At 41.7% G+C, this 25180-nt stretch overlaps 1 long non-coding RNA gene across 8 annotated transcripts; it reads right to left on the reverse strand.

Annotated features, from left to right (window-relative positions):
* Window positions 1-348: 348 nt before the first annotated feature.
* LOC106048337 (uncharacterized) lies at window positions 349-24854 on the reverse strand. 8 transcript variants are annotated; one of them, XR_010826301.1, is made up of 5 exons: window positions 16865-18499; window positions 15584-15736; window positions 8679-13509; window positions 1904-4862; window positions 349-1017 (listed from the first exon to the last, which is right to left on the reverse strand). It is a non-coding gene; the product is annotated as an uncharacterized lncRNA (long non-coding RNA). The 8 variants fall into 8 exon arrangements; XR_010826304.1 differs by having other exon boundaries at window positions 356-1017; window positions 1904-8291; window positions 8811-13509; window positions 16865-18498; XR_010826298.1 differs by having other exon boundaries at window positions 356-1017; window positions 1904-8291; window positions 16865-18497.
* Between the last annotated feature and the right edge of the window lie 326 nt (window positions 24855-25180).

Consider the following 25180-nt stretch of genomic DNA (forward strand, 5'->3'; position numbering starts at 1 on the left):
AGGCGGCGGCCGCGCTTCACCCCGGGGTCCCCTTCCCACCCTTCCGCCCGCTCGCCCCTCGTGTCTCTCAGCTCTCCGCAGGGTCCCCGGCCCGACCCCGGCCCCCAGCGTGGCCCTGAGCACCGACCCTGCCCCGGCTCTGCCCGCGGGACGCCCGGGTGCCGGAGGGAGCGGGGAGGTTTCAGAGGCCGCCCTCGCCCCCCGCTCCGCCCCCGCCCTCACCGGCTGGGCGGCCCGGCCCGGCCGCTGCCTCCAGCGGGGAGCAGGCGGGGAGCAGGCGGGGAGCAGGCGGGAGGAGCGGCCGCGGGAAGAGCCAAAGCCGCCTCCTGCCCCGGGCTGTGGCCGCGGCTCCGGGGGCGCCGGGGGTCCGGGACCTAGCGAGCTTCAGCCCTAAATGAAAGCCGAAATCCAAAGCCAGCTCCTGGCATTTTCAGCGACGAGTTCTCTCGGACGAGGCTTCAGATGCTGCCGCTTAAACGCCGTGACACGTCCCGGCTGCTAGGACTATTCAGCTGATGTCCAATTAGTTTGGTATGGAGAATCAGTGCGCTGCTGTGAGTCAGTTAAGCACCCAAATGATACTTGCCAGAATGGCGGAAAATATAACGCCAAGTATCAACCGATGTGTTAGTGAATTATTTCTTTACAACTAGTGCCAGGCTACATTAAGTTCCATGCCTGAATACAATGGAGGGATTATTGGTTTACAAGCCGTACAGGGTCGGATGCTTTATATTACGCATTGCAGAAACGCAATTCTATCCTTTTCCGAAGGGCAAAACGCAAGGAGATCTCATTACCTGATACCGATGTTTGAAATCACTTTTCTTCCCGTCTTTTCTATCTTGGGAGAGGTGACGGGGGCTCCTGTCCCTAGTCCTGCTAGCTGTTGGCACGAGCAGAGATTTCTCAGGCAACTCTGGCCGTTTGAACTCAGTTCTAAGCCCCACAGGTTTCAGTGCACAACGAGGGAAGCTGAATCAGAAGCTCAGGTCAGAACGGCAGAAGAAGCAGTTCCTGTCGATTAAGATAATAGTTGCTTTAGGATTGCAGACATCACTCTGGGAAGTTTACCGCAGTGGCAGTTAATTAAAAAAAAATAAATAATAAAATTAGTTGACTCTTCCTATCTACGCGTCTTACTCACCTAAAGAAATCCGATCACTGAATTAGTCAATGGTGGTACAGGAACACACATCTCTATTGTCGCAGAGCAGGATAAAGGTTTTAATAATCCCTGCTCTTAACGTCCTCCTGATAAATAAGGACGGTGGCAGAACAGCAAGGACGTTACACAGTTCAGACCTCGCGTCAACATAAGCATCAATGCCGGAGACTTTTTAACTCGTTTTTCCAAAAAGCAAGGAAATTCTTTGCATTTTTCTCTCGCTGTTTCCCTGCAGAATCACATCTATGCGAGTTCTGTGGCAAACTGGCCGGAACAAGTGTTACCACGGCCAACTCTCCACAGATTTTATTTTTCCGGACCCAGAGTTGACTGAGTGATAGGACACCGGACTGTCTCACGCCGCGTCCCTGGGACCCCGTGAGCCCGTTCCCCACCCGGATTCCTCTTCCCGCACTTGCTGCTTTATCCCCTTGGTTGGGACACAGAGCACTGAGCGTCCCACGGGGGCAGAGACCACTGCATTCCTCTCTGACCAATGGAGATATAACAATTAAGACTCTCCAGTTAAAATAAAGACCCAATATCCCTTAACGAGCTTTCCTGGGAGGTTTGTGCAACTTAATAAACATTAACATCAAATATTAAATTAGTATGAAGTGTTAATATTGACACAGTAATGGCAGTATTGATAAATACTAAAATATTAATGCATTTTATGTATTATTATTATCATTGCTAACAAGACATCACCTAGAAGATATTTTTATTTAATACCTGTATCTCATACGTGTACACCCGAAGTGTGTGTAAAGGTGTCGCGAGGGCAGCACAGCCCTGCGTGGCCCCAAAGTGCTGTGTGCGGCGGGGTGCGCGGCTGCGGCGAGGTGCCTTTGCCGACTTCAGAAAGAAAGCAAATTATTAGATTCACAAATATGTATCTTCTCTATCAGTTAACAGAGCGGATAGGAAAGGTTTCTTTCTGTCTCTTCCCTTGGTTTGTTCCTGCTTGCCAAACCGGAAAGAAAACCACCACAACCACCACCACCACCAACAAAAACACCGAAACACCAACAACAAAAACACCCAAAACCAACAAAATAAAATCAAATAAAAACAAACCAAAACAAAAAACAATAAAGTATCGAGATAACACTGCAAAGCAGAGAAATCATTCTAAAATCGGTTAAGAAATGTTTTTACTTTTTTTTTTCACTTGCTTCCTGTGTTGCCCGAATTACACTAATTCCCCCCGAATGAGAGAGAAGGCTTCCCTTCCTTTCTCCCTCTGTGTAATATTTTAGCACTACCTGTTTTTTTTTTTTGTTTGTTTGTTTTCTTTTTCAGTTGTCTGGGGAAAAATGATGTTTTTTCTTCTCTCATTTTGGTGCCACCAACTTTGAGGCTCCCCTGAGCACCTGGCAGCCCCCGCTGCACTTCGAAGGGGGCACCTCCCCCCCCCGAATCCTCTCTCGAAGGGGGAAGGTATCCTCAAAGGCAGGGAAGGCAGCACACATTTAACTGCCGCTAATAACTAACTCCTCTCTCGTGGGCTGTTAAAGGGATCGAGTTCCCTTCTGCGATGGTAAATGCTTTGTTTTGTGTTAATTATTTGGGTTATTAAAAATAAGAAGAAATTGAAGATGCCCCTTTATTCTGAGCGGAGCGGGGGAGAACTACCGTCGGACGGGGAAATTGCCTTCTCGCTATTTTCTCGCTGCCCGAGGAAGCCAGAGAAACAGATTTGACACCAGCAGCTAACAACCCTTTTCCACCCAGAAAAGTCAGGTCGTGGCTTTCTACCACGCGGAGATCACCGATCGAGCAGGACCTGGGCGCCAGGGGAAAAAGGGGAGGATTTGGGTGACTTTGGGGTGGATTTGGAATCTGGCCGTCTCCAGGACGACATCACAGTCCTGGCGAGGAGCAGGGCAGGGTGTCCAAGCCCATCCCTCGCCTCCGACTTGGGAGGGAGCCCAGGAGAGCTCCAGTCTTCCCCCGGGCAGCCCTTTCCCTGCTTCCCCCAGGGGCTCCGGGGTTCGGGAGGTTCCCACAAGGTGCCAAAGTAGCCATTCACTTAAGGAGAGGATGGTTTGTGAACTACTCAGATGGGAGCACCTCCACATCTAACTTGTGTTTTATTTTGGTTTCATTTTCTTTCCTTTTTCTTCTTCCCAGTAATTTTACCATGTAGAAAACTACGGGGGTCCGGGTCCTTGAGAGCCCGGGAGGTGAAGAAAGGGGATACCCTTCGGCCTGGTAGGAAGAACTCAAAACTTTCCCCATTGAACCATTCATGTCCTCAAGAAACCTTAATGGAAATGGAATAACGCATTTTTCAGCAACCTTTCCCAACCCGATTTATATCCGTTCACATTTTAATTTCGAGGTAGTCTCTACAGCTTCTTGTCCTTCAGCAAGGAAAATCAATTTTATTTCCTATTTATCAAACAGTCAAGATGTAAAAATTGAAGCAGGTTAAAGCACAATAAACATGAAAAAGTTAAAACATATGCATGCACGATATTAAAAAAGTTTTACACAAACTGGACATTTTTTCTACTGTTTATATCTGTCTGAACCAAAGGTACTTTTCCTTGTTTCTACTGACCAATACATTTCTGTCACCCAGAAGCATATCTCAGTGTCTTTGTGCTAGGTGCTTATGTGCTGTCTGGAGTTGTCTACACAGTGTGATTCTTGCTCAAAAATTCCTCATTTTCAGAATTCTGATTTTTTAGCTTGCATGATATTCTTAAAAGACTGGACATTGAAAAACCCAGAGCACAGATTTTCAAAGAAGCTGTAGTTTTAATATGCTCAGCTCTGAACATGCAGTCATGCATACCCAAGCTGCCATCCACCTCCCTTCAGTGATATCCCGCAGCCTCCCTGGGGAACATGTCTTGGACCATTTCGGTGGTCTCCAGCTATGTTCTTCGTTCTCATGTTAGTCCAGTCCTTGCTGCTGATAAATGCAATCAGGGAATAACTTTGATTTATGAAGCATAGCATGGGGGGAAGAAAAAAAATATAAAAAAAAGATTCACAAAGCCAGAGTTATTCACTGCCACAATAGAAAGTTCTTCAAAAAAATGTTTAATTCATTCCCTTTGTCAAATTTCCTTCCAACGTTGCCCAGAACAGTTTCTTTATAGCAGAAGAAGTAGACGATGAGCATACAGTTGAGAACACGCAGTAGGAGACTGTACCTCGCTAGTCATTTTCTTCCCATTTCCAAGATAGCATAGACTTTTCAATACCTGTGCCTAAATCATTTTATATTTGCCAGACGGAGAGGCAGATCTGAGTTTTCTCCTTGTGTAGCGTGTACACCACATCAGAGTACTCTTCTGACAGCTGGCAATTAATGTTGCCTTCCCACTGTCATTACGTACAACTTCTCCTGCTGACTAGTCACGTACTACAAAATATCAGGCAGAGCTGGATCATTTTATGAATGCCAGGACCAATAAATGCTGCTTTTTGGTACTCAGTGGTTGTTAGCAATCTTACCACCCGTATGACTTAATGCAATAATATATTTCTGTATCCAGGCCCCAACTATTAAAAACAGGGTGTGATATTGCCATCAGTGGCTTCACAGTTCATTCACTATTAAACTTGTCAGAAACACTATAGATTGTTGCACAAGAAAATAGATTAAGATGTAAATACTGTTTCCTCATGACTGGTTTACTGTAATAATTTCTTCTCTTGAGTTCACATATTTTTACTAAAAGTAGAAAAAATATAAAATACTGAAATATAAAAAATATATAATTTACTTAAAATTATATAAGTATACTTAAATATACTTAAAACATATAAAATACTTCTTCCTCATACCATAATATTGGTATCCAGACAAAGGGTTTTTATCTGTATTACCTCACCTTGGCCCCTACACTTCTTGGGTATAATATCCCAGGGATTTTAGACCTTGGCTGACACAATGCCTTTTCTGGCTATGCTGCAGGGAAGGAAATCTAGAACAGTTTCATCAGAAAAGAGTCAGAGCACTCCACAAGCTACATCCCTCCCTGTCTCTGCTAGAATATAAATCTTCAGTTATACGTTGTAATGAAACAAGCCATCCCATATGCGCTGGAACTAATTAAACCTGAATCACATGTTCCCAGCACGGGAGATGTGCCTTGAGAACAGCACAGCTCATTCATGAACACAAGCGGAGACTAGCACCTTCTTACACAGGCTAGTAGCTGGAATTACACGCCCCTGAAAAATGCTGAGCAAATGTTTTGGTTCCTGGCCTGTGTTAAGCCTCTCTTATTCTGCTTTTGTTCTTAATTATACTTGTTCTAAAGCTGGTGTGGGTTTGTCTTCTGGTGATACACATACTTCCTTTTGTTAGGTGGGCGTATCCCACCCTAAACCTGCAGTAGGTTATCCATATTGCTTGTGCTGGACTGCAGCAACTTACAGTTTGGGGTCTGGCACCAGGCAGGGCAAGTCCCATGTTGATAGGACTGTATGAAAGTTGTATTAACTGATTAGCCTCTAGTAGGATGGAGGAGGACTGACCTGCAGCAACTTAGCCTTGGCAGACCAGATGTCTAAGAAGATGTCTGAACTCAACCTGAACGGACAAAAATACCTTTAATGCACCAGTTCTTTCTGGGAAGCTGGAAAAATGGATGCTGAGGCTTGTTATGCCACTAGCTTTTGAACTGAGGCCACCAGAGGACAAATATTATCCACGCTAGCAGAAAAGCAATATGAATAGAAACTGATGCAATTTTCACATGCAGATAATCACTTTAATCTCATTTTGCATGATTGTATTATTGTAAAGGGATTATACAGTATTGAAACTAGAGCTATCCTCTAGCCTACATCATTTCTCAGAAGCCTTTAGTTGACAGAATTGCTGTATATAATAGTTATAGCTTATGATCATTTTACTTTGCCCATATGTTATTGATAGAACTCATCAGCCAGATGATGTTCTAAAAGCATACTGATAAACTGAAAACTGCATGCATACAAAATGTGACAGTGGAAAATAATAAACCTGTTACAGTGAGTGATCATAACAAAGCAATAGTTACATACAGTGAGACATGAAAGCCTTCAAGAAAGAGAAATTTACTGGGATTGTTTCCAGAATGTACAATTGAAAGTGGGCAGAGCAACAGAAGCTTAGTTTATCTCAACAAGAAGTCAATAAATACCAGAGAAATCAAGGAGATGCTATTTGATATTTTTATACATTAGGATATCCTAGCTATACAACTCATTTACATCTCAGTTCCTGAGGACAAGTGGCACCGAAGGAGGGGTGAGAACCTCTCTGTGCTTTATAATCGATGAAGCTGCCAGCCTATTCTTGTGAGAGTATTCCTTCAGCAATACCCTTTTCCCTATCTTTCCTGCAACTCCTCTTTGCTATCTCCCATTTCACAGGAATTAAAATAAAAAATGATATCTGCTTCCTTCTTTTGCAAATTTGATATTTAAGTGTGAAGCACGCAAAAGACAGCACCATCCTGCTTCACCCCCTCTCCTTCCCCCCTGTGAATGAGTAGCAGCAAAGTTGCTCATGTACAAGTGCAGATATTGTAAAATACTACTTCACAGCCAAACGAAGTGAAGGCAACTGAACCTGTACTTGCCCTTAGCTGAAGGGCAGTGTTAAAACTTCATTTTCTTTTTGATTAATCATCAGATTAAGTAATTTAAAGGGAAGGAAAGTGATTCTGCTGAGTGACACTAATTTCAGTCTGATCCATTTTACAGTGTTGTAAAAACAATTATGTGCCTGGCACCCTCCAGAACATTGAACACTGTTCAATAACCATCAGATCTACTGAGATGAAACTGATACAGCTTGTTAGAGCATAAACTTATTGAAAATGTGCTTTGCAGCCAGATCAAGTGGACAGTAGCTTATTTTTGTAATATGAGCTTGGCTGGTTTTCCACAGAGTGAAAAGGTGCAGTTGCCAGTCTCTTTTGATCAGATATTTAAAGGATTATAATTCTCATTTAGGCATTTAATTGAAGCAATCTGACTTTTCAGAAATATTCACAACCCGGAGGACTATTTCTAAGGGGCTTTCAGAGGACTAAGCTTTCGTAACAGCTTGGACAGATTTTTAAGCATTTAGCAGTTATGTAGAAATGAGAAATGGCCATTTCCCATTTAAACTCTTGAATAACAAGTACGTTTCCAATGCACCTGCTCTCAAGGATATGCCATTCTGTCCTAACTCATTGGTCTGCGTCCTGCATGGCACGCTGAAGATCTTTCAGAAATCCAGTTCTTCTGATAGTAACTGCTTTGATTTGCTGTTTCCTGACTACACTACATTTACAAATCTGGCCATTTTAATACCTAACTGATACCACTGTTGAAGCAAAAAGGAAAGAATTAGTTCTGTACCCCTTTTCTTTTTTCACAGTGGCACAAGACAATGAAGAACCATACAGCTTGCAAACAGCCTTTTGTAGACACAGAACCTCTTATATTTGAAATAGATGACTTAGAAAAATAACTGTGTGGAGCTCATTTTTCCAGAATTAAAAGGCAAGAGCTGACTGAGGGACTGAATGTATCCTACAACACCATGGAGGTTCATTATCAACTCTGAATTGGTCAGAACAAGGCTGTAGAAATGAATGTTATGGGATCTCTCATTGCCTAAGAGTCAGAAAGAGCTAAAACCACTAAGGGGTATCTTTGCTATCTGATCCAAGCCTGTGCTGTTAATAGCTGAAGCAGGAACCAAAACCAGGTTATTATCTACTCCATATTGGAGAGGATAAGAGACTTGGTTCTGTTCCTCACTCAGTGGATTACAGAAAAAGTTAGAGGTCCAACAACACAGATGAGCACCTCTGCCAACTTGCATCAAAATCAGTGCCTCAGTTTCCCTACCCACAATACTGTCATAGCCATATTCTCCCAACCTATTGGTGATACTTTGTATAGACAGTGTTTCTAATATGCCCTACTTTATTTCTGCATGGACATTTGGTTCCAGAACTGAAGGATACGAGGAAGAGATACTAATTGCCTTGATCGCTGCTCCTCAAGCCTGTTTTACATAGCTGTTGTTCAGAATGCCTTTAGTTATTATGTTGAATTAGTGCTCCTCCCTTCTCCTTTACACTTAAACTTTCTTCCAGTGTTTAGAAGGTTTCTGGAAAAAAACAAAATTTATCCTTCCACCTTTTCTGTAGGCAGATCTCCTTTCAACTGAAAAATCCCTCTATCATCTACTACATGGGCACAAGACAGTGGATCATTGCACCAAGAACCCAGCTACTACAAAAATGCTGGGAGGCAACTCATGATCACTTTCCAGGCTTATACAACCACATACCTCTCTTCCCACAGTGAACTGATTAAATATGTACAAAGTATGTGGTAGTTTCCAATACATTGTACTCTATTTTTATATTGGAAGTAGACCAGTATTGGGATGGGTAGCCTAATTTCTAATAAAACTTCTATTAAAATATATTAAAAGATTAATATTTTATAGGCATCTTGCGTTAGAATGGTCCTCCTTGAAACGCAGACTCACCTGTCTCACAAAGCCAAATATCTTGCATAGGCTAAATTCATTCTTGATGAAATGGAGAGTATCCACTCAGTCTATGTTACAAAGTTGGCTACTATTAAAAAATTAAAAAAGTGAGGATGAGACACTGATTACCTTTTAATTTTGTTTCATGTTAGAATTCTGCAAGGCAGAGCTAATGCTGAGGTTCTAATTCCTTCCCCAGTCGGCTGCTCGTTCCCCACATTCCCTCAATGACTACCCACTGCAAATAAAAACAATTGAACAGGGAACAACTTAACAGTGTCTGTAGCTACATCTAAAGGAGATCTGCAAAGTGCTATTGTTAAAAATTACAACCAAAAAAATAAAAAGCCCAGGTCATTTTTTCAGTATTTTTATAACATCATTCCACAGATGAATTTTGTAGCATGAGTACTGAACACCAAACTGATATAATTAACAGAGCAGGAAGCTCTGGACACAGGGATTAAGATCAGGTAGAATGAGACACTGGGTTATATTTGTTCAGTTGCTAGTAGAAGAAACACGAAGCCATAGCCTTAAGTCTTTCTTTTATTAGGGCAGATGTTGTTAAGTACTTTGGACAAGGACGGTGCTTCCTCATCTGCTGAAAAGTGTGCATAAAATAAAATAATTAATGATAAAACCGATTTGCTTGTTCTTGACCGACCACAAATATTTGCAACTTACAAGTGAGACAGAATGACAGATCTATGCATAACTTCAACAGACCTGTGTGTTATCTAATAAGCATTACTTACATTTCCTATCTTTAAGCCCCAGCGGCAGCCATTCCATTACTCATCCACTCACCTTACCGCAGTTTTCTGGATAACCAGAGGATCTGTAGTGAGTATTAATACGAATAATCAACATTTTTGTTAATACATAGTAAATGAATGTATATTTACTGAAATTGAGCTTGAAAAAGAAATTACCCTATCAAATGAAGCAATTTGTGAGATATATGAGGTCTTTTTGCCTCTAATCAGATGAAAACTAGGCCAAGGAAGGGCATACTTATAAGTAGTTGAGTGCTCTCTTAACAGAGTTAAGTGCAAAATGAACAACTCCCAATGGAACAATATAAACAAGCCCTTCCAAACCCCCATACTTACAGGATGACAGTTGTTCTTCATTTTGGCCTCTATCCTTTACTCTTTGTGAGACTGAGAAGTGAAACCCTAATATACCACATTACTGTATTTGGTTTTATATTCTTTAGTCTTATGAAGAATAATAGACGTGCGTATTCTTTTTATACATATCTTGCCTTGTAAATAGATTTATTTATTTTTTAATATCTTCACCACAGACTGAAGCTTTAAACAACCTAACTCAAATTCTGGAAACAGTAAAGCCAGGACCAGCCATGCACATGCGTGATCATTTGTCAGTGAAATAAATTAAAGATAGCTCAGCTATCACCACACAATGGGGTTCCTAAATTAGGTTGCTCCTCCATGCTATAAACCTCCATGCAGAGAAGTACTTCTTTATCATTTTAGTGGTACTTGCTTATCATCTTGAATTGCCTATGTACTATTGCTCATAAAGACATTGCAGTTTGAGAATGACTACTCCATTTTACTACTGTAAGACTGCAGAACAGATACATGCTTTGGAAGTGGACTAAAATCATTTGATGAAAGTCAAAAAATCCATCCCTGCTGGCTTGTGACACTTCTCCCATGGATTCTATTAAACCTGTGCTTTGTGCTACTGAATAACTTGCATATGAACACAATCCATTCCTGGTTTCAACTTACTGTAATACACAAAGCTGAATTTTAGACAGACATAATTTGCTTGATGAGCTATTCAGTTGCCGGTGATTTAAGGACAGCAAACTCTCAGAGAAGAGCATGGAAGATTGCTGGATGCAATACATTTCATCCATCCTGTTTTAACTTCCCTAGTTTGCTTAAGTTCAGATGCTACAGTATATTTGTCCTGTACTGCCTCCAATGACATGATGGTCAAAAAAAAACCCATCAGAAGTTAGCACCTTCTTTGTCAAGGTTTTCCCTTCTAACTATAGCTTCTACCAAGTCAATGCATCATTTCTGAGACAGTTATCGTATGCTGAATATTGCTGATTAATCATCTCATGCGCAAATCAAAGTGGTTCCCCCTTAGCAGTGTTCAATCCTTCATTCCTAAACAATTTTTACGTTAAAATTAGGAATCGTTTGCTCTTTTGACAGTTTGCCTTAGCATCTGTAAATAGTCTTCTAAGGATACAATACTGAACCAGAGGAAGAAAAATCACCTGCTAACTCACATTGCTCCTACAGTCTGAAGTCAAACCTAGCAAGAGATCAGGACCACTGAAATGTACCAGTCTTCACTGAATGCACTTCACTCCTGGATGGCTAGTGCCTATTATTTGCAGAATACTTCTGGAAGGTGATAGTTCTTGGCCAGATAGATATTACCACATAGTTTCTCCTTCTCCTCTTTTTTTTGTCTTCAAATTTATTTGTGGCTTCCACTGTTTGTAACTTAGCGCACACAATACCATTTTTTGCATCAAATAACTAGTATGCTGCTGTCACAAGCCATTTAGCATTTTCATAAGGAGATTAATGTTTTAGAGGACCAGGAAAAACAAAACAAAACACAACAAAACAAAACACTGTGAATATAGTCCTCTGAGTGTTTTTCACTTGCTAATCTGACTTCCTCATGTGCCTGTCTCAAACAGCATATAAATTAAATTCATATGTAGTTTGAAGTTTACCTAGAACACGGTAGGTATATTGTATTAGAAAGTTAGATATTTTATAGGTGACAGTTGCATGGAGCCATGTTGGGGGATGTACTATGCTTGTCTGTCCCCGTGTCTACAGGTCTGAGGTAACAGGAAAACTGTAGTTTTTCTGTTGGTTTCACCAAGGACTTTTGAACAAGTCACTTGAGCTGAAAAAGATGCCTTCTTATCCAGCATGTTCTTTACATTCCTCAAATCAACAACAAAAAAAAGCAGTGAAACCATCTGTTTTTGTTTGTTTGTTTGTTTGTTTGTTTTATATATGGCAAAGAGGGAACTAACAAGTGACACTCAGTTTGAAATTATGGCCTGAGATTGAACGTAGAGTTGATGTCAATCTAGTATTTGCTAGGTGTAGAAGAGGAGGAACTGGTATTAACTTACTGTCCTCTGAGAACCACAGGCTACACCCTCCATTAGCAGGTAAATCCCACATTGGGTAATGGCTAACTCTGAAATACTTCTGTATGCAAAGAACTTGAGTGAAGCTGTCCACAACGGTGAGGACTCCTGCAGGCAAGAAATGTTCTATGCATGTGTCCTGGAGCACAATTCAAGCTGTTTTCACACTGATTCAGTGTAGTCTATCCCCCCCTGCCGGTCACCCATGAGCCATTCTTCTCTGGGAACTCTGCAGGAGATCCTACAGAGGATAACCAGAACAATTCGAAACTGGTGTTAAAACAGAGACTAATGACAGCAACCAACAGGCTGAAAAAGAGACCAGTTAATACATGAACATATTTCAGCAGCAAGTAGACACTTTTATCAGGGTTCTTACCTCAAGCAATTAGGGCTTGAATTTTTGAATCAAGATAACATCAAACCTCTGTATTTCAAATAGACCACTACCCCAATGTAATTAGGGAGGCAGATGTGATAGTTGTGTTTCATAATAGAATGTGCTGATCTCAATGTTTTAACAGTAGTATCTGCTAATAGCTGGCCACATTTGGTAGGTATCACAGCCACATTTCTGCATAGAGTTATTAAAAGTGGACAGTTTCCTAGAAATGGTGAAACACTGGAAACTTTGCTAACACAAATACAGCTGAACTGGTGTATTTCTACCCCAATATTGCAATAGATCAATCTGTATACAGCTTCTTTATACCACTAAAACCACATTCATGCCTTGAAACTTCAATTGCACAAACTATTACTGAGTTACAGCAATCTCTTTTCCTAGTGCAGAAAAGACTTTTGGGAAGCACTGAGTTGGACTCAATGATCTTTGTGGGTCCCTTCCAACTTGGGATATTCTAAGACTATAATTCTAAGGCAAATGGAAAGAAGAAACCTATACTCCTAGATTGTCTTACAACTGTTAAGCCTCACAAAATCACAGCACTGCAGCTGAGAAGCTAGTACTGTTAAGAGTTTTGCTGCTATGAACAGATAACATTTAAATTTTATTAGCAAAGGATGAGATGTTAAGCAGAACTAGACAGATGCAAGGGATCTCACTATTTAGAAAGAAGGAAACAGAAGGAACATTTCAAGAGAAATGTGTGCAACAGGAAAAATATGATGTCTAGGTAAACTAATGTAAAACTGCCTATCACAGCAAACAATGATAATAAATACACCGAAGATGTGAAGATGTAGAGCTGTTGCTGCACAATGATCTAGAATTACAAGCAAAGTTTGGAACCAGTAGCAATATCTCATTAGACAAATCCATATAGCTAGGTAAGCATTTAGTCTCAAGAGAAAAATTGAAACAAATCCAGTGTTGCTGTCAAGCCTGAGTCCTAACTCCCCTTTGCAAAGTTTTCCTCCCTGCTTTCGGTGTCCAATTCTGTAACTCTTCTGAGTTTCTTCACTTGGTTAATTCAACAGCAAAAAATATGCTGCATTGGGGAAACACAAAGAAATACTCTGAAGACCTAAATCAAGCCTATGAATACGTACCAGAAAAAGTAAATAATACCCTCTCTGAGAGTAGCTTAGAAACGTTTTCTCCTTTTTACTTCTTACCACCAGTGTCGTCTTCTTTAGCAGAATTAACACTGTTCTTGTTAATGGAATAATTTGTCAGATGCAAGCAAACATTATCTGTAAATGAATGAACAAGATGCAGGGTTAGAAAGGTATTAGCCTCCTCCCTTCTTCTCTACATGATCCTGATCACACTAGGTAATATACAAAGCATCTTAATTAAGCACAGAAGATTTAATGGCACTGAGTATGATCAGCTCTATACTGATCCCATTACTCTAAAGAACACAATAAATGAGGCTCAACAGCTTCAATTTCACTACACTGCAATCTCATCAGCATTCCAATTCCATCACTTCTAAGAAATCAGCGGTTTCAATTGAAGATAACCCTCTTCCTCAGTCAGGTCCCGTTCTAAAATTACTTACTAGTAGAGCTAATTCTGTGTTAGAATGATCCAGAACTACATACCAGAACCTTTTCCAGCCATCAACTAAACCATGACTTCTTTTTATAAAGAAGAAAAAGAAAATATCTTATCATGTAGGCAATTTTTTTTTCCTTCCAGAGTTTAATTTCTCATTACTACCTTTTTTTCCCCACAATAATATTTCATAAAAAAAAGTACCAAAATTATGCAAAAGGTCAATTAGATATGTATTTATAGAAGTATTAATAGGCCTAAAACTTGTATTCAGCATGGATCTGGATAATATAACACATGCTGTATTCTACTAGAGAATCTGCTCAAATATTTCATGCATAATTTTATTTATGGTACTCAGATGCTACAAAGCCAAGTTACTAGCATTTATAAAGTGCTTGGATATTCTCAAGAGAATGATATTTTGGAGTCAAACCATTATGGTTTCTCTGTATTTCTGGTTGCAATGTATTGAACTGTCATTAACTTCTGCTAATAGGCTTGTTTACTTATGAAGCTATTATGCAAAGGGTCAGAGAATGCTGAAACAGCAAAATGTGTAAGGTATTATAGGCAAATTATAGGCAAACATCCTCAGAGTTTCACAGGACGTCACCAGCACGTAAATCTTCAGATCAAACTTATATCTACCAATCATAAAAGTCTGGGAAGGAGAACATGAAACCAATATGCTTCTAAACTTGCTTGAAACACGTGAACAACACTGGTAACTCATTAAGCCCTGGAACAGAGGTTATAAGCCTAGTTAAATGTCTCCACTGAACTCTTTCCTATTTCAGATATGCTTCCAGCATGGTCTAGCCCTGCTAATACAGAGCTAGGAAAGATATTGTAAATGTCTATTACTGGGGCTTATGCCCCTAACGCTGACCAGACTAGAGCTTGGGTCTGCACCACAGCAAGTGTTCTCACCTGATTTAAAGCCTTAGCTATTCTTCATGCAACTCACTATGTGTTTGAAATTCACTTCAAGCATGAATGTTTGAAGGAATGAAACACTAACAACATAAAAGGAGCCTATGGGTCAGTCTAGCCAATCTCCTGCTCAAGAGGATCTGATTTCCTACTTTATTTTTCAACAAGCCAGAGGCTCCACTTGCCCTGCCTTCTATTGCTTTTTTCAGATTTCCATAGAGTTTCATTCTTTCCTTGATACACTCCCTAAAAAACAGCAATAAAGTCAATGCAAAGTCAAGCAAATTTAGCCCTTAAAATAAAGTGCGTCTAAATGTGAACAATAAACCAGAGTAAATTAAGGTTCTTCCTCTAAAATTATTAGAAGTCCAAACAACTAGAGGCTTCCTGAGGTTTGCATATTAGACTTCATTAGGAACATGACTTAAAGTATCAATTAAAAACACTTTGGTGAGAGAATGCTAGGAACTGCACAACAGGGCTTAACCAGACTCATGAAAAATGAGTATTGCTTAAGTGCTCATTCACTCATGAGGGATAAACTTTTCCCTGTCCAATTTGTCTATCCTGAATAGCCTGAATTCTTGTCAAGGTGATTCCATCTCAAAATATTAGAGGCCATTTCTGAACAAGAGTTTACGCAGTAACATGTAAAGTAGACATTTTTCTTTTGACAGTGATGAATTCTTTTGACAGTGATGAATCTGAAGAAAATGACCAGTGAATGCTATTGATGGCTGACTGACCACATCAAAGCAAGGCTAAACTGGATATTAAAACAGTAGCTCAGTGACAGAACAGCAATCTTGAAACATGGAATGGAGTGGTTACCCTTGAGATGTAGACCTGGCAGATCCTATCCTGCCCAGGTTTTGTCCTTCTCAGTTTTGGTGATGAAGATGCTTCTCCAGTGACAGCCAAAGTCCAGTTTGCAGATATAAGTCTGTGTTTCCTTGCTATGCTATTGGCCTGCAAATTGTCGTACTATGAGGAGGGAAACAGAATAGACTCTTTAAAAGTTATGAAATAATTGCATTAAAGCTGCTTTCTAAGGTAGACTTTCTAGACCTAGTTTTTCAATCTTTTGCAACTTACTGTAACAGCAAAATAGGACTGTAAGGCACTTATAATGGTGAAGAATCAGGACAACCTTCCCTCCGCTCTCCACACTTAGAAAAGTTTTAAGTGACAATTGGTTATTTTTCCATATTTATTTCCCAGTAGTTTAACATAAACAGAACTATGTGCTCTCCTCTAGCACAGAATATTAATCTTTGCCTAGTTCAGGAAAGGTTTCTACTGTTATGCTGGAAGTTCACAGAATCATAGAATAGCTTGGGTTGGAAGGGACCTTAAAGACCATCTAGTTCCAATCCTCCTGCCATGAACAGGGATGCCACCCACTAGATCAGGTTGCCCAGGGCCCCATCCAGCCTAGTCTTGAACAATTCCAGGGATGGGGCATCCACAACTTCTCTGGGCAACCTGTTCCAGTGCCTCACCACCCTCCGAGTGATGAATTCCCTCCTAACATCTAATCTAAATCACCCCTCTTTTAGTTTAAAACCATTCCCCCTTGTCCTATCGTCTGCCTTATCAAAAAGTTGCTCTCCATCTTTTTATAAGTAGTATATATACTTTCTATATACTACTACTTTCTATATATACTTTCTATATACTACTTTATAAGTAGTATACAACTTTCCTTTTAAGTATTGAAAAAGCTGCAATGAGGTCACGGCAGAGGCTTCTCTTTTTCGGGATGAACATCCCCAGCTCTCTCACCCTTTCTTCATAGGACTCCTATGAAGTTTCTTCATAGGAGCTCTAAGAAGTTTATTAAGATAGCACTTAATAAAATGCAAATAAGAAATTAAATCAGACAGGAAAAAATAATTGTGCCAAGAAAGTCAGGCTTTAGAATTTACTCTGCAGAAAGACACCAGCTTTACCACCCTGCTCTTGTTCCTAGCCAGGAACTCTTTTCTACAGATCTCACTGCTTCCATGAAAGCAGCTAATTTTCTGGGTAAAGAAACAAGGAAAAACCAAACCAAACCAACCAACCAAACAAAAATAAAACAACAAACAACAATAAAAACACAAAACCCACCTGTATCTTGATCGTGTTTTTTTTTTTTTTCACAGTCAAAAAGGGACCATCATACATATAAAAAACACACTATCCAGCTCGCATTCATAAAGACTTGATTAGACTTGATTTTTCATTTCCATTAACCAATCTGTTGAGATGGTATAGCCTGTCCAGTATGCTGTCCACTCCTCATTATCTCTTGCTCCCCAAAAGCCATACCATCTAGCAGCTCCATACACTACATCACAAAGCAGAAGCAGTTTCAAGAGAATGAATATTTGCAATTTCAGACTTTGTCTTCTGAGGGAGATGTATCATCACCTTTCAGTTAGACCTCGGCAATAAATCAAGGTGGATTGCTTCTGTTTGCTGTGGATGTATTATTTACTAACTGCCTGTTTTAGATGTCAATCTGAGCAATTAGTCATAAATGACTACCAAGACAAACAATTTCTTGCTGTTTCAGAAGCTTCATAGTAGCCAGCAATAACTGCTAGAACAAACAGTTCCATTGATATTCCTGGTGAGTGGTGAAAAACAAAGATTCCTGGAATATGAGCCTGAATAATGCTTTATTTGAATTGGGAACGGAGCCATTTGTAGTGCTTCTTCATGTTCTGCACTCAAGGCATGAGTCCAGAAAGTGCTGGCATGAACTCACAGGCGTATTAAGTTTTGACTTCTTGCCTAGCTTCAGTCATTATGTGAGAAATATGTATAATGCTCACAAGCTACTCCTTTAAAAAGATTAAACATTAGGGACAGCGAACACTTGCAAAGACCAAGTGTTAGAACAACAGAGGACACTCTGGGGGCAATAAAGAAATATTTGGCTAATGACTGGTTGTGTATGGCTGCAGCGAACTGCATCAGGAGGGGAATTTTGAGACACTGCCAAACTCCGCAAAGCCAGACACGGAAGCTTTTGACATGCAACATTCCACACGGCATTTTAAAACCATGCCGCGACCCCCGCACAAACGTCGGCTCGCTTCTCTTTCAGGAATCGGCCGCCCCGCGACTGCTGCGGCCTCAGCTCGAGGCGGCAGGCGCGCCCCCCGACACCGCCCCTCGGGACCGGCGCCCAGCCCGGCAGCCCCGAGAGCCCACCGGGCTCGTCCATGGGGCCCTGCCCCGCCCCCCGCGCCCAGCCGCGTAGCTGCGGTGCGCGGGGATCGGTCCAGCGCCAACGGGACGCCCCGACCGGCAGCGTACTGCCAGGAGCGCCCTTACGACGGCCGCTGCTCCCCGAATCCACCGCCATCAGGCTCGGAGGCGCCGAGAGGTGCTGGCACCTGTCGTGCCCCGCAGGCGGCCGGGCCGGGCCGGGCGGGTGCCCGCGGGGCCTCCTGCGGCCCCACCCGGCCCGCCTCGGCAGACGGCCTCACTTGGCGGGGCGGAGCCGGAACCCGCCCTATCCCTCACCCTAACGCCTTCTGATTGGGCAAATGGACGAGCATACCCCCCTTCGCCCCGCCCCTTTATTAACATATTGCCGCTCCATTGGGCCGAGCGACCGGGAATGTCTGTGATTGGATACACGTAGCAATGGAGAAGACAACGAAACGACGCGCTGGCGTCACTGGCATGCGCTAGGGCTGCCCATGCGCATTCCGGCGCCCCCAACTCCCACCTTCGAACGAACGGCCCGGTAACTGACCCCCTTCTTTTGAACGGCCACAGCCAATCACAGCCGCGACGACGGGGCGTATTTGCATATTCATGAGGCGCCGGGGCGCGAAGGGGCGTCTGGGAGGGGCGGTCGGTTGCCGCCCGAGGGCGGTGGGGGGGCGGGGCGGGGCGGTTGGGCGGGTGGTTGCGGCGCCTCACGGCCGGGCGCGGGCAGGGTTTCTGAGGCGGCCCCGCTCCAGCCGCTGCTGCGGGCAGGCCGCGTGGGGAGGGCTGCACCTCTGGTCCGCTTTGTGACCGCTGGGGGGAGGCCGGAGGAGAGAAGTGAGGGGAAGCGAGTGTCTTGCGAGGCCCAGGCCAGCTCCGCGTAACGGGAGGGTATCAGAGCCCTTGGCAGAAGTAAAACGTTGGTGCTCGAGTAGCAGCGGGCGTGCTGCCGTGCCGCGAGGGCAGGGTGCTCCTGTCCGTGAGGCAGCGGTGCTTCCAGAGAGCAGCCGCGCGTCTGCCCGCCGGGACGGCACTTCAGGACGCGGTTCTAAACAAGTTGGCAGGCTGATCCGCGCCAGCTCTGTCAGCGCTACCCTAGGTCTGCGTAAGTGGCAGCGCAGACTTGGGTTACGTATTTAAACAGGCGCAAAAGTCATCCGAAATAAGCAATATTGAAACAAAATTGCCAGCTTTGGGAAGGCGAAATTAGATGCTGAAGTCTGTTGGTGCTGCTGACACAACGGGTAGCACCGTCTACATCCAGAATTTGCAGTTGTTATTGTTAATTCTGTTGCCGTGGAAACAGACGGAGAGTGCTAAAAATGGAGCAGGTTGTTCTAAGCTAATTGTTAGACACAAAAAAACTTGGATTCCGTTTTTTTTTTCTTTTTTCTTTTTTTCAGATACTGATTCCTTTAAACTAACCTTCTCCATTTTCATGGCAGCCAGCAGCAGATTTACTAGAATTCATTTTAAATTTTACAATCCTGGTATATGTCATAAGGTTAAGAGTTTTCCAACATCTTCTATCGAGTTAAAGATCCAGTGAGCTCCTTAGATTTATTTGAGCAATCTGTAGCATACCCAATAAGATACATCCAAGTGATATATTGGTATATAGCTTCTGCATTAAAGCAGTGTGTTTTTCTCTTCTGCTGCTTATAAACACAAATGTGAGAGCCTTTATTGCTAGAGAAATTTTCGTTCAGGATCTCACAGTGATGCATCAGATCTATATTCTGTCTCCTACTGGGCCACATGTTTTAGGATAAAATGCAAGAATCTCATGTTTAGGCGTTGTCTTAGACAAGTGCACTGAGAAATATAATTTAATATATCTTTCAAAGTTAATGTATTTTCCAAAATATATGCTAGCAGTATAACCCTGAGTATTCTTATTAAAATTATTCTTTTAGGAACAGAGGGGTGTTCTAGTAGGTAGCTTGCAAGAAAGTTTGAGTGTCACCATTTTGACTGGTTCATTAAAAAACAAACAAAAACAAGCACCCACAATACAGGTAATTAAAATTATTTTATAGTAACAGAGAAGGAACTTCTTGAAGGTGTGAAAACCACGGAGCTGCCTCAAAGAAGATGCTGATATTCTCTGGATGATTTAGTGAAGAGCCCTTCATCCAAACCTTTCCAACATTTTGTATCATATCTATCCTACCAATCACACTCTTTAAGGAAGGATTGTCAAATTTAATGATTTCATTAAGACAAACATGGATTCATATATACTGCTACAACCATGTAATACCTTTAGGGATTAAAAATCCATATCGCTCTCTCAGCTGTACTGTCTAACATGCAGTACCTGCCCTCAAAAATATGTTAATAACTGTTAATAAAAATGGAATTAACTACACTATGATGCTTACAGAAATGCAACTTACTATTACAGAAGCAGTTTTAGTGTAAAAAAAAACGTTCAGAATCTTCAGACACCATCTTTTTGTCTTTTTCTTTGTCACTATTTGTTTCTGGTTGCATTTAGATGCCATAATCATGACCAAGGCCCCACAGGAATACACACTATAAAAGCACATGCAATATTCTAGTCTCATCCTGTTACTGGGGAAGGGATGCAGGCAGGGTATGAGACATACAGATATAAGTGCCCCGGGGCTTGAGTTATCAACTCACTCTCAAAGCAGCTGCTCCCACTGGCAAATCTCTTATGGCTCAGCAGAGGAGAAGTACAGGCTGATGAACCCCACCAGGTTTTTCAGACTGGGAAAACCATTGGGAAGGGTTAAAAACTCCCTGGGGTCTGAGGGACATCAATCCCTTTTGACAGGCATCCATTTTTTTCTCCATCCTGGCTCACTTCTTGTGCTGTGCAGCCTTTCTCAAAATGAATGTTAAATCTAGTGAGGGAGAGGGGGATTATGCCACAAATTTTCTGTGAGACTGGCCAAATTCCTTCATGTCTACATAGCTGTTTCCCCATCTATTACACAGAGTCAATATTTAATTGTGTTATATATATATATGTATATAAGACCTACTTCTTCATTGCTTGGGTGGTTCATAGAGTCATAGAGTCATAGTAATGTGAAAGGAGCTATATTTTATAGTAATTAATTTAGCATCTGTGTTGTTGATGGCTTTACTGTATTTTAGGCTCTCAGTGCCAGACTAGTAATTATATAAGACTGTAAGCCTTGGGTACTCTGAAGCTAGTGGAAGCTTTGTCATCAATTTCATTTTTTTATTTCTGTTACGTGGTAAGCCAAGGTGCAAACCTACATTTAAGCATAAAGTGACCTTGCTTACAAATTTTAGTAAGTTCTGGAGCCTGAGAGGAGAGAGTCCACATGATCTCTTAAACAGGGCACCATGCAGTCCCATCTACTTTTCAAGTGGGATGGGCACCAAGTACTCTTGATCCAAGCCAATCATATTATATCCCATGATATCATATAGTCAGCAGAGAATGGATGAGTGAGCTCAAGCTCCTTCCTAGAAAACTTTAGTGTTATATGCAGCAGGGTGCTACGATCTCTGCACACAGCTAAGCTATATTTCAGGGTAGATGAAATATGGGTCAAGGGACATTGTATTAACCCAGTTTCTGGCCAGGTGCAGTGAATCACAGAAACATTGCTATTTGGATCAGGATGCAGTGTTAAATTTTCCCTGAAGGCAGTTTGGTCTGGCTAGGAAGGTTAAAAGTTTCATCTTGAGAAGAGTTCTCTTTTACTAACAGCAAGAGATTGTCCACACAGTATCACTGCAGTAGCCCTACTGCTTAAATTGTGATGAAAAAATAATAAAGCCCTCTATTTGCTGAGATTTACTACTTCACACACCAACAGAGCAAAATGTAAACTGCAACACAACCATCTTTATTCCACAAGCATCTCTGGTTCTGTTATTTCCCTTCTCAAGTCCCCCTGGATGAATAGCCCTTCCCCCTCACAATGCTGAACAGGCCAGGTGACTCCAAAACCGGCCACCCAGCAGATGCTTCCGCAGTACCAACTGTTCTGAATCCCCCATCCCATCTCCAGCTTTTTTTTTTTTCCCTCCTTCCCCTGTGTCCTACCAATCTAGGCTGCCTGGCACATGCTGCAAGCTGCAGTCCCACTGGAGCGATATTGTGATGGAAATGAGGGAGGGGATCCAGGCAGAACTGCACAGATTTACAGCACTCTAAGGGTTTCCATTAAAAACCTTGACAACTTGTTATTTATGAGTAGACGAACAGCTCTTCTAATACCCAGGGCCTAGACCCCATTCACTTCAATAATGCTGGTTTGGAATAAATGAGCCAGAGGATGGAAACCAGTTCTGTTAGTATAATGGAGGTGGCTAATAGCTGTTTAGAGAAAACAACTGATGTAATTCTGGGACCCAGCCCTTTCACCAACAAAACTATAAAGGTTCGATTCTTCAGTGCGTTTCACATAGTGATTTAATTCAGTACAAAGAGGGTCATAAACAGTAGTGTTCTGATTTCATGCCATTATATACCCACTTTGCACTGTCTATTTGTGCTAGTGCAGTGGAGAAAAAGGGACTCGTTGTACAAGCAAGTATGTCTCAGTTTGGATCTCCACAGCAAAACAAAGATAAATAAATTTCTCCTTACAAAACAATATAAGCAAAAAAAGAGCTCTGCATAAGTATAATATCTTCATTTTTCATCCTCACAGGGACACGTGAGCATTTCCTTTGCCAGATTTTTCTGAGTTGCCCTGTCTAAACCAGTATGGCAGTCTACCGGTGTCATTTTTAAACCATGTTTTTTTAACCATGATTACGTCCTTTATTCTCTTCCCTTTTCCGTCGTTGACTTGACAAATACAGAAGCAGTGCCACGTACTAAGCAGTACAGGCCCGATCCCTGAAATAAGGACTTTGATGATCAAAACACTTTAAATCCTAGGACGTGCATTATGCTGCTGTAAAGAATTACCCATCTCTTCTGCTGAGTCTTAAAATCAGACAAGTTGGTTAACAAGTGTAACCACTCAATTGCTGGCTTGGACACTGCTTTCCTTTTTCTCTATTGTTCACCTGTGTCTTGTCTATTTACATTCATTTTGTTGGGAATCTTTTTATTTCCTTTCTGTTTTCTCTGCTTTACGTGACAGCCTCAATAAGGTGAAGTGAAGCACCAGCAGTGCTCCCAGACTGTGTTCTTGCAGCACTGCCAGATGGACTGTGCTCCGTGCTTCCTGTGTTCTCCCGCACCCTGAATCTCAGCACTGTGATTTCAGGGGAGAAGGATAATGCTGAAGGGCCAACTTGTTCTGCAGGAAGAGGGGGGGAAGACATGGACAAATGAAGAGGAAACAGGAGGAGAAAGGGCAGAGGTAAGAGGCTGCTAAAGAGAGAAAGTGGCTGTAAGATTGTGAATATCACTTTGTGAAAGGAACAGAGACAGCAGCCAGTTATCTTAGCAGCCTTTCAGATACTCTGTCAAGGCTGAAAGACTTTGAGACTCTGGAATCTGTAACTGTCTCCCTTGTGGCCAGTCTCTTTTTTCTGCAGTGAAAATAACTTCCCAGGCAAACAATGGCCTTTCCTATGGAAAGAACTGACATCAGTTAGTATGTGATACCCTCTGTGGCCATAGTTGGGATCCACAGCATGCCTTTGCAGCTTGAAGATGTTATCATCTGGTTTGTATTTTACACACAAAAATACCTATCAAGTGAAAAATGATTTTACATGAAGAGAGATATTCAAAATGTACTCTATGTGAGTGGGAGAGAGAAAGCCCAAGGGAAGAACCAACTTCTTGTAAAACATAGCCAAAAGATCTGACAAAAAGCAAGGGAGAACCAAGCAAAGCAAGATGAACATCTGAGTGGGTTTGCCTAGCTGGGGGAACAGAACACACTATGCTGCGCTGGGGCAGTGACTGCTCACAGAAACCAAACCTAAGCTGGACCAAACTGATAAGCCCTGTAAAGGTATAAGGAAGTAGTAGAATTTATGTCCTCAGGCATTTGGTCCACAAAGTATAGCTCCTTCCTTCTAGATACATTTATAATAAATGCCCATTCAGATTCTGCGTGAGTTTGGGTATAAATTATGCCAAACCCCTACTGTCCCTTTTGAAAATTTATTTCAATGTCCTTATGCGCGATTTATATCAACGTAAATTGGAACTCATCCAAAGTATAACTATATCTAATTATCAGCCATTTGAGCTACTTCTGTATTAAACTATCAAACTGAGGTAGGATTGAAGCCTCTTATGATTCCAAATGCTAAATACAGCCATATCATAAATAAAACTGTAAAATACAAGCAAAATGAAGATTTACTTAGAAAATATATAATGTAATTTGTGCTTATGGGTAAATTGGTTCCTGGCTGCCCAGAATAGGGAAGGTATGACCTGCATCAGGCTGAAGTATATGTCTTTGGAGTCTGAATCTGCATTATTATTACAGAAAACAAATGACATACCTTAAAACACTTTAAAAATTCAGCATCCTCAGGAGATTTATTGCAGTCTGACCCCCTCTGCTGGCGACATGCTTGCTGTCAGTGTACCATAACCTGCACTTCAAAACAGGCTCTGTGATTTGTAGAGACGATAGGTGCTGGCAAGCAGAAAATGATAGGTACCAGCATAAAAGGGATGGAGACTTGGCAGTTCAGGGGCACTGACACTTGGCACTGATAGTTCAAGGACACAGACAGCATTGTGACATAACTCTAACCCCAAATGATTGGGTTTGGCTTTAGGATTTGAGCCAGTTCCAGCAGAAGTGTAGAAAGGCAATAGGTCTGGTAACTGGTATTAGGGTGAACTATCAGGGTTTTAATAAAGTCTGCTTTTGTGACTCTCCACATTTGATTTGATTCTGTCAAGATGTAAAGCAGTAAAAGACAAATGTAATTCGAAATGAGGACACAGAGAAAAAAGTTGGAGGGGGGATTTTCTTGAAAAACAATGGGACATTTCCTGAGGAAACAGGTGTTCAGTTAAAAATTGGCCTTATTATGACATAATATTTGTCAAAATTGGGAAAAATGTCAGGAATGTTGATATATACTATAGTAACCGATAATGTCAAAATATGCACAATACCAAGTATATGCACAATATTAAAAAAAAATTTTAGTGTCCAGAGTGAGCGTTTTTTCAGCTTTTTCTTTTACTCTAGGGAAAAAATAAATGTTGATACACTGGATGTCCCTATGACATAGCAGAAATTCAGCCAGCTCTAGGCTTTTAGATCAGCAGTA

The sequence above is a fragment of the Anser cygnoides genome, chromosome 22 (assembly GCF_040182565.1).
Source record: "Anser cygnoides isolate HZ-2024a breed goose chromosome 22, Taihu_goose_T2T_genome, whole genome shotgun sequence".
Classification (NCBI taxonomy): Eukaryota; Metazoa; Chordata; class Aves; order Anseriformes; family Anatidae; genus Anser; species Anser cygnoides.